This window comes from Phoca vitulina, unplaced genomic scaffold, assembly GCF_004348235.1.
Source record: "Phoca vitulina isolate PV1807 unplaced genomic scaffold, GSC_HSeal_1.0 scaffold3, whole genome shotgun sequence".
Taxonomy (NCBI): Eukaryota; Metazoa; Chordata; class Mammalia; order Carnivora; family Phocidae; genus Phoca; species Phoca vitulina.
Window position 1 is genome coordinate 458,697 of NW_022589706.1, and position 8,351 is coordinate 467,047.

Genomic DNA, 8,351 nt, shown 5'->3' on the forward strand with positions numbered 1-8,351 from the left:
CTCATCTCATCTCATCTCATCTCATCTCATCTCATCTCATCTCATCTTGTAGACATTTCCCCCCCTGCTAACAGTCTACATAAACTTCCCTTTCCATGGTTTATAGAACATAAAACGCTCTCGACCCCTGTTATTGCACGTTTGAGTGGCTTTCTTTTTTTTATAATAAATAACATGGTGATTATCACTGTGTACAAATTTTAGTCTTCATAGAAGACAATTTTCTGGAGATGGAGTCTCAGAAATGGAATTACTGTCTCAGAGGGAACAAGCATTTTTAAAGTCATTGGTACCTATCACCGATTCAGAAATCCACACTTGTCATAGAAGTTAAAGACAGACAGTGTGCAAGAAAGCCCTGCTTTCTGGACTCTCTCCCTCAGCAGCCTATGGGTTTGGTCACTACATGTGTGGACTATTTATTGCCTTATTTCTAAATAGGATTGATTCACCCAGGAGCCCCAGAGTAATGAGATTCAGGGGGCCCTCCACTCATGAATGCATCCATCAATTAGACCAGAATATTAAGAACAGTGAAAGTGAAAATGGCCCCAATGAATTTTGATATTGAAACACAGATTAGGGCATTTTGGGGGGAAAAAGCATTTTATCTTTATCCATATTTTCTGTATTCTGTACGATTAGGAAGCTCATGGAAACTGAATAGAGGCTCATCTGTTTCCTGGTATATGCTCTTTCTGCATTACCCACGAGCACGCTGACCTCTAGTACCCTTACTCAAAATTTACTTCAAGGATAACGGTTGCATGTCTGCCATGCTCCAGGAACTGTGCCAGGCGCTGGGGACGTGGTCATCCTCAAGGAGCTGCAGTCTGGTGTCTCCATTATTTGCCAGAACTCAGATGTTAACTCTGCCATTTGCTGAGGCCTCTGAGCACTGCCCTCTTCACACTAGTGAAGTGGGTGTTATCACCCTCGTGTTCTCGACGAGGAAACAGAGAGAGATTAACTAACGTGCCCAGGGTCGCAAAGGTAGGAAGTTATGGAGCCGTGCCCTTTGTCATCATTCCTCTTTATAAAAAGACAGAGGCAGGACTCTGAAAGCAACTTGAAGAAGCTGCTTCAAATGCTTTTCACCCTGATTCTGTCCTGTTTTACTTGTAAAGTTGTATCTCCTGCAGTTATAAACACATTCTGCTCATTCTACTTCTCTCTTATTGCTTTTACAGAATTGCAACCCCTCCCTCATTCATTTACGTGTGTATGCAGTCTTCACACACACACACACACACACACACACACGGGAGCTGGAGATGTGTCCTTCTGGCTCATGAGAGATGATCATGAGCATCACTTACCAACTCTTCAATGACATCAGCCATGGTTGGGATATTTATACCACAGAAATTGGCAAATGCCAAAAAATCAGGTCTTCCCCCCCCCCCCCCCCCGCCCCGAGCCCCAGTTATTAACATTTACCAGCTCAGCACCATGGTTGTTCTCTGGACACTCCTTCAGTGGCTCCATGAACTTCTAGCAAGTCTTATTTTAATTCCACTTGTGGAGGAATTTCTGTGATATTGTGGTTTATAATAAGGAATATCTTATCCCACCGTTCCTGTCAGAAAGGCCCACACATTCAGAAGGCATAGAGGGGGAAGGGACCCATCAGCTCTGGTGAAACATCTGTGATAGAAATAGGAACATGGTACCACTTTCAAGTTCATGAAGGAGTCACCCCTGCCCCCAAATGTGAGCAGCTTGAGGGCAGGGACTTCATCCCTATCTCACCTGAACACCAAAACAGCTTCCTGCCCAGCTCTGGAAGAAGCTGGGTTCTTGAAGGCTGGCAGGAGTGAGGCTGAGAGGGCATTGGTTGGAGGACTAGGGAGCTATTCCAAGTGCCACCATTATCAAGCTGGGTGATTACTGGGGGGGACACTTTTTCTCTGGGGATCTGTTTTCTCAACTAATTCTCTGAGGACTTATTTTAGATGACTTCTTTGGAATAACTAATATTCTAATTAAAACACCGCGATTCACACCAAACCTGTTTATAGCATAATGTGGATCACAAACAGACATCATTTAAAATATAAAAATTAGTGGCCAGCTGGAGCCCACTGAATAGATTCTTAGATTTTGAAGGCTTCTGTTTGAAACACACTCATACACACACAATCATGAATTTTGCATTTGATTCCCTTTACCTACAAGAAAATGCCAAATATTCCCTGAGGAAATATGTTGGAACTGGGTTGCATTCAATGAGAATCACATTAAGTTGATCCCAGGTTTAATCTGTCCTTTGTCAGCATCCCCATTCAGAGGCTGTTTCTCCTCTGCTTGGGGCCGTTTTCAGATGCATTTTTCTGTGGGTCCTGGAGTCTGACGGGTATCCTTTAAAAATCCCAGCTGCACCACTCACTGGCTGTGGGACCTTGGGGAAATTTCTTTCTAAGCTTCCACGTCCTCCTTTGTAAACAGGGGAAATGATAAACACGCATCATGGGGAGTCGTGAGGATTCAGTGTGACCAAACCTGTCAAGGGGTCAGGACAGTGGCTGACACATAGCAGGTGTGGTCCAGGATGCTGTCCCTATAATTCTTGGATTATCAGATTCTGTACATGCTCATCCTCCCACTTGGAGCACTAGGTCTCTCAGGATAGGTGCTCCCATGTAATCCTCCTCACCCGCATTTACCCAAGTTCTCCTACTCAGGGTCCTGATCGTCCCATGGAGACTGCTGGTCCTTCTGTTCTGTCCTGCAAACTCCTGACAGCATAAGCCTTGCGTTGGTGCAAATCCTGAGCACTCAGCCCAGTGTCCAGCATGTAGGGAGCCAAGCACCTGCTTTACTGACTGAGTTGGACTTCACGTTTAGAAGAGGGACACATGAAAAGGGAAACTATTTCTGGCTTGGGAACTGCTCCTGATAGTATTGATGGAAAAAAGGTCATAACCCCCAAACACCAAGAAGAGAATAAAAATGAAGAGAAAACCCACTGAATGCGTTCCTCAGTGCCAGGAGCACTTGCCATCAAGCACCGACTCATTCATTCCGCCCCTAGACACCTGGCACTGCTATGTGACCATGGCAAGCACGCTCAGTGTGCAAGTTCATGTGGCCGCTGTGTGAGGTGGAAGGGCTTGAATTTCAAGTGATGAGATAAGAGAAGTGGGCGGGGCTACACATTAACAGGGTCCTGGGAGTCTTGCTAAGGAACTTGGCTTTATTCTAAGAGCAGAGAAAGACAAGGGGTGGAGACAAGGGAGTGATCCACTCAGCTTTCCAGTAATTCTGGCTGCCGTATGGATTGGGATGGGTACCTCCTGGAAGCCAGGAACCTGGTTAGGAAGCTGTCCTGGGGGTCCAGGTCATAGATGGTGGTGGTCTGGCTGGGACTATGGCAGTGCAGAGGAAGGAGGAAACAGAGAGCAGAAAATACCAGTTCTGTACTTCCTGGGCATTTTTAGTCTATGAAGTAGGTCAGGTCAGCACTGCTTTGATTTACACATCAGAGTGAGAGCAAGGGCGATGATGAAGCAGTCCCCAAGTATGACTTTCTCATCTCCCTTCTGCATCCCCACAGAAGGCTGCTTGACCTTGGGAGGTTAAGTGAATGATGTCAAGGACAGTCACATCTGTGTGGGCCCCTCCTGTCAGAGCGCCTTCTCTCATAGAGGAGATCTTGTCTTCAAAAAGGTCTGAAACTAAGTAGGGCATGGACTAGTGTCCCCAATTTTGCCCTCATTTTCTGATACCCAAGGGCTTCCCTCCTCCACATCATGTGGTTATCTCCCTGCCTGGGATCTCCACTGTTATCTGCTCATGCATTTGCTTCCCCCATTGGGCCAGGAAGGGAGGCTGGAGCTTAGACCTCTCCAAGTCCCTGGGGCTTGTGAACACCTGCCGTGGTTATGTAGAAACATCGAGTCACATGGTAGGAAGGGACATTACAGTCCACTGGTTAAATGTTCCTCCAAATGCAGGAGTCCTTTTTTTTTTAATTTAATTTTTGTTGTTATGTTAATCACCATACATTACATCATTAGTTTTCGATGTAGTGTTCCATGATTCATTGTTTGTGCATAACACCCAGTGCTCCATGCAGAACGTGCCCTCTTTAATACCCATCACCAGGCTAACCCATCCTCCCACCCCCTCCCCTCTAGAACCCTCAGTTTGTTTTTCAGAGTCCATCATCTCTCATGGTTCGTCTCCCCCTCCGATTTCCCCCCCTTCATTCTTCCCCTCCTGCTATCTTCTTCTTTTTTTTTTTTTTTCCTTAACATATATTGCATTATTTGTTTCAGAGATACAGATCTGTGATTCAACAGTCTTGCACAATTCACAGTGCTCAGCATAGCACATACCCTCCCCAATGTCTATCACCCAGCCACCCCATCCCTCCCACCCCACCCCCCACTCCAGCAACCCTCAGTTTGTTTCCTGAGATTAAGAATTCCTCATATCAGTGAGGTCATATGATATATGTCTTTCTCTGATTGACTTATTTCGCTCAGCATAACACCCTCCAGTTCCATCCACGTCATTGCAAATGGCAAGATCTCATTCCTTTTGATGGCTGCATAATATTCCATTGTATATATATACCACATCTTCTTTATCCATTCATCTGTCGATGGACATCTTGGCTCTTTCCACAGTTTGGCTATTGTGGACATTGCTGCTATAAACATTGGGGTGCACGTACCCCTTCGGATCCCTACATTTGTATCTTTGGTGTAAATACCCAGTAGTGCAATTGCTGGATCGTATGGTAGCTCTATTTTCAACTTTTTGAGGAACCTCCATACTGTTCTCCAGAGTGGCTGCACCAGCTTGCATTCCCTCCAACAGTATAGGAGGGTTCCCCTTTCTCCACATCTCCGCCAACATCTGTTGTTTCCTGACTTGTTAATTTTAGCCATTCTGACTGGTGTGAGGTGGTATCTCATTGAGGTTTTGATTTGGATTTCCCTGATGCCGAGCGATGCTGAACACTTTTTCATGTGTCTCTTGGCCCAAATGCAGGAGTCCTGTTCAATATTCCCAATATCCTCCCATATGTCTGACATATAGGAGGTACTTGATAATGAGTAAATGAGTGATGAATGAAAAATGAATGAGTAAGTGAATGAGTGAGTGAATGAGTTAATGAATGAATGAGTGACTGAGTGAGTGAATGAGTTCATGAATGAATGAGTGAGTGAATGAGTTAATGAATGAATAAGTGAGTGAATGAGTGAATGAATGAGTGAGTGAGTGAGTTTGTGAATGAATGAATGTGTGAGTGAGCTTAGTGAGTGAGTGAATGTTTAGCTCTCATTGTTGGGAAGTTCTTTACCTTCGGCTGAAACAAGCCTCCTGCTAACCACCACCTTTTGAGCAGAAGTCTACTCACGGACTCGGCAAGGATTCACAGGAGCACACTCTCCTCCTCCCCATGGTAGCTTTTCACATGGAGCCACAGTGACCTGTTCTCTGTTCTTCAAACGTGCCAACCTGATCCTGCCAAGTGTGTTCCCTCCTTAAGCCTTTTGCATGCCTGGACCTTCTGCCCAGGACACCTGACTCATATTTCTTTTCATGGCTGGATGTTTCTTGTCATTTTAGTCTTAGCTCAAATATCACTTCCTCAGAAAAGCCATTTCTAACTACTCAGTCTAGAGTAACCTCTCCTGTCCTTTCCCCTCTTTATCACTCTGTGCTGAATCCTGGATGATTTCTTCAGATCTGTCTTCCAGTTCACAAAATCTTTCTTCATCTATATCTAGTCTAGTGCTTAACCTGCCTGTTGAGGTCTTATATCAGTTACTCTTTTATTCATAGAATATATTTTTGAATATTGTAAACATTCTTATTTTAAAGGTCTTTAAAAAAAATAAAGTCCTTTTTAGAGTCCCTGTTACATGTGATCCCCCACAGTGATTTCTCCTCTTTATTGTATCTGCTGGCCGTGTCTCAGGAGTTGAGTATCTTTGTATTGTTATAATGTTTTAAATGTAACTTTATCAATAATTATCATTTATGAGTGACCCACATGAGTTATGGAGATGAGCCTAGGGTGTTTATTAATCTTAGAAGAGTTGTTATATTAATTTCTTGATGAATGCAAGATCAATGCAAGGATTTGGGCACTCAACCTTATGCTTGATGTAGGCAGGAGATGATGATTTCTTATGTTTGGTATCACTCACCTGATTCTGATAAAGAAGACTTTACACTGAAAGACTCACACAGAAGCATCACCCAGTGCAGCAGTCCCCAGATGCTTGGTACTTAATGCATGAGTTCAGTGCATAAAAATCACCCAGCTCAATGCATGAGCATGGAACTCATTGGAAACAGAGTTCTGAGATTGTCTCCGGGATACTGATTCCCTAAGTCTGGCGTTGAGCCCAGGAATCTGAATTCCTATAAAGTTCTCCATTGATTCTGATGTACAGTGAAGTTTGGGTACCAGTGGTCCTATAAGCTTTGAGGATTGGAATTGGAATTATTTTTGTCTTATTTCCTTCAAATGAAAAGATTTAAAGCAGCTTATAAGATATATGCAAATCCATTTTGAAAATCAGACAGAAAACACCTGCACAAACAGATCACCTAAGTGGGTGAGCGCTGAGTTTATTTGCTCCAGTACTGGGGAGCGCTCAGGGGATGCTGTGGTTGGCATCCTCACCAATGTTATATCATAGATGTGGCCGTGACCTGTGCTTGACTCACCCTTATCCATCTCTGGACACTGTGGGCATTGGTCCAAAGTCCACCTCAGTGAAATCAGTTATGGGGTAATTGTGGAACTGCAAAGTGGTGCTGCTCTCTGATAGGGCTTTGCTATTTCTGGGGTCCTCTTCTGCAAAACTTCAGGTTGCTCAAATGCATTTATTGACTGGCAGCACCCTTTGTTTCCTAGATTACCCTCTGTCTGGGCAATGAAGCCTCCTCTTGGCAAGCTGATGTGCCTTGCTGACCCGTGTTCTCTTGCACCTCTAGCCTTCTGCCCAAGCTGTTTCCTCTGCCCAGAAAACTCTGGTGCATCTCTAAGACTCCATTCAATTACCACTGTCTCCAGGCAGTCTTTCTCCTCTGCCTCCTTCATTTCCTTCCTTCCTTTATCCTTTATTAATTGAGCCCATACCATGTCCCGGCACTTCACTGGAGCTCCCCAAATTCCCTCCATCCCTGCATCTGCCACACTGCAGACCTTTCCAGCCTCATCCCCCACCATGCTGTCCTCCCTTCTCTGCTCTCTCCACACTGGCTTCTTGTGCTCCCTCTCCCTCTCTACAGGACCTTTGCACAGGCTGTACCCTTCTCTGCCTGGTAAATTCCTCCCCCCCACACTCCTGCTCTTCCCACCTTGACTGTTACCTCCTGACCCCCTGCAGTTGTCTCACTCTGCCTTCCTTCTTCACTTCTGCCCTTTTGTGTTTCCTAGATTACCCTCTATCTCCTCGACCACACTAACCTCACAAGGGCAAGCCGTGTAACCTCAGTGCCTAGCACTGAGCCTGACATATAGCAGGTGCCCACTGTTGAGCAGTTGAATGAGGACAGCCTCGAGAACCTCAATCTCTCTCCTCCTTTGGATCAGTTCTTAACCTTCTTTTGACCATTGGCCCCTTTGGGAGTCTCGAAGGCTAGAAACCCTCTCTGAACAAATACACATGAATGCTTCTATATTATTTCAAAATTGAAAACCACCGCAAATAAAGAGGCCATTGTCTATTAATTCCAAGCGAAGATTCTTTTCTTGAGAGAGCAGCTGGTGAATTACATATAGATATCATGATTTAAGCCCACCACATTTAGAGAGGAAAATGGGCCTCCCCGCATCTTAAAGGCTTGTGCATTCAGACAGCTTCATGTAGGTGCCACACTGGCTGGTATGTCCCCTTTAAGAACTCATCTCCCTGCTTTTGTTATTGCAGGAATGAAGACAGCACAGAGGCAGACCCATCAAGCTGGGAAGTATTTATATCTCCCCAACTGACCAACAGAGCAGTGGCGGCCCCAGGATTTGTGGTCCCTTCCAGGGAGCTGAGTTACAAGCCAAAGGACTGTCTTCCTATTCCAAGTCATTCATGGGAATATCCCTTTTTGTATAATACCAACCAGGGGACCAAAGGATGGCTCTTGTCTGTCAGAAGCCCATACGTATCGGCACGGGGTGGTGGAAGGAACTTGGGGTCTGGCGTCCCAAGGTCTTGGCTGGCTTTGCCAATCCTAAGCTGTGTCACCTTGCACAGATTTCTACGAACTTCCATTTCTTTATCTGTTTGAGGGTCTTAACACCTACTTGACAGTTTTTTTCTGATGACCAAATGATCTAATGGTTATGAACATGTTCTGAACACTGCAAGATGCTTCCCATATGTCAG

General features: G+C 45.0%; 1 protein-coding gene across 1 annotated transcript in view; it reads left to right on the top strand.

Moving 5' to 3' along the window:
* CUNH4orf50 (chromosome unknown C4orf50 homolog) overlaps positions 1-7,974 on the top strand; it is a 106,794-nt gene extending 98,820 nt beyond the window's left edge. Inside the window, exon 13 of the mRNA XM_032399737.1 lies at positions 7,902-7,974. The gene's annotated coding sequence lies outside the window, so the exon portion shown is untranslated. The remainder of the gene's footprint in view (positions 1-7,901) is intronic.
* Positions 7,975-8,351: the final 377 nt, after the last annotated feature.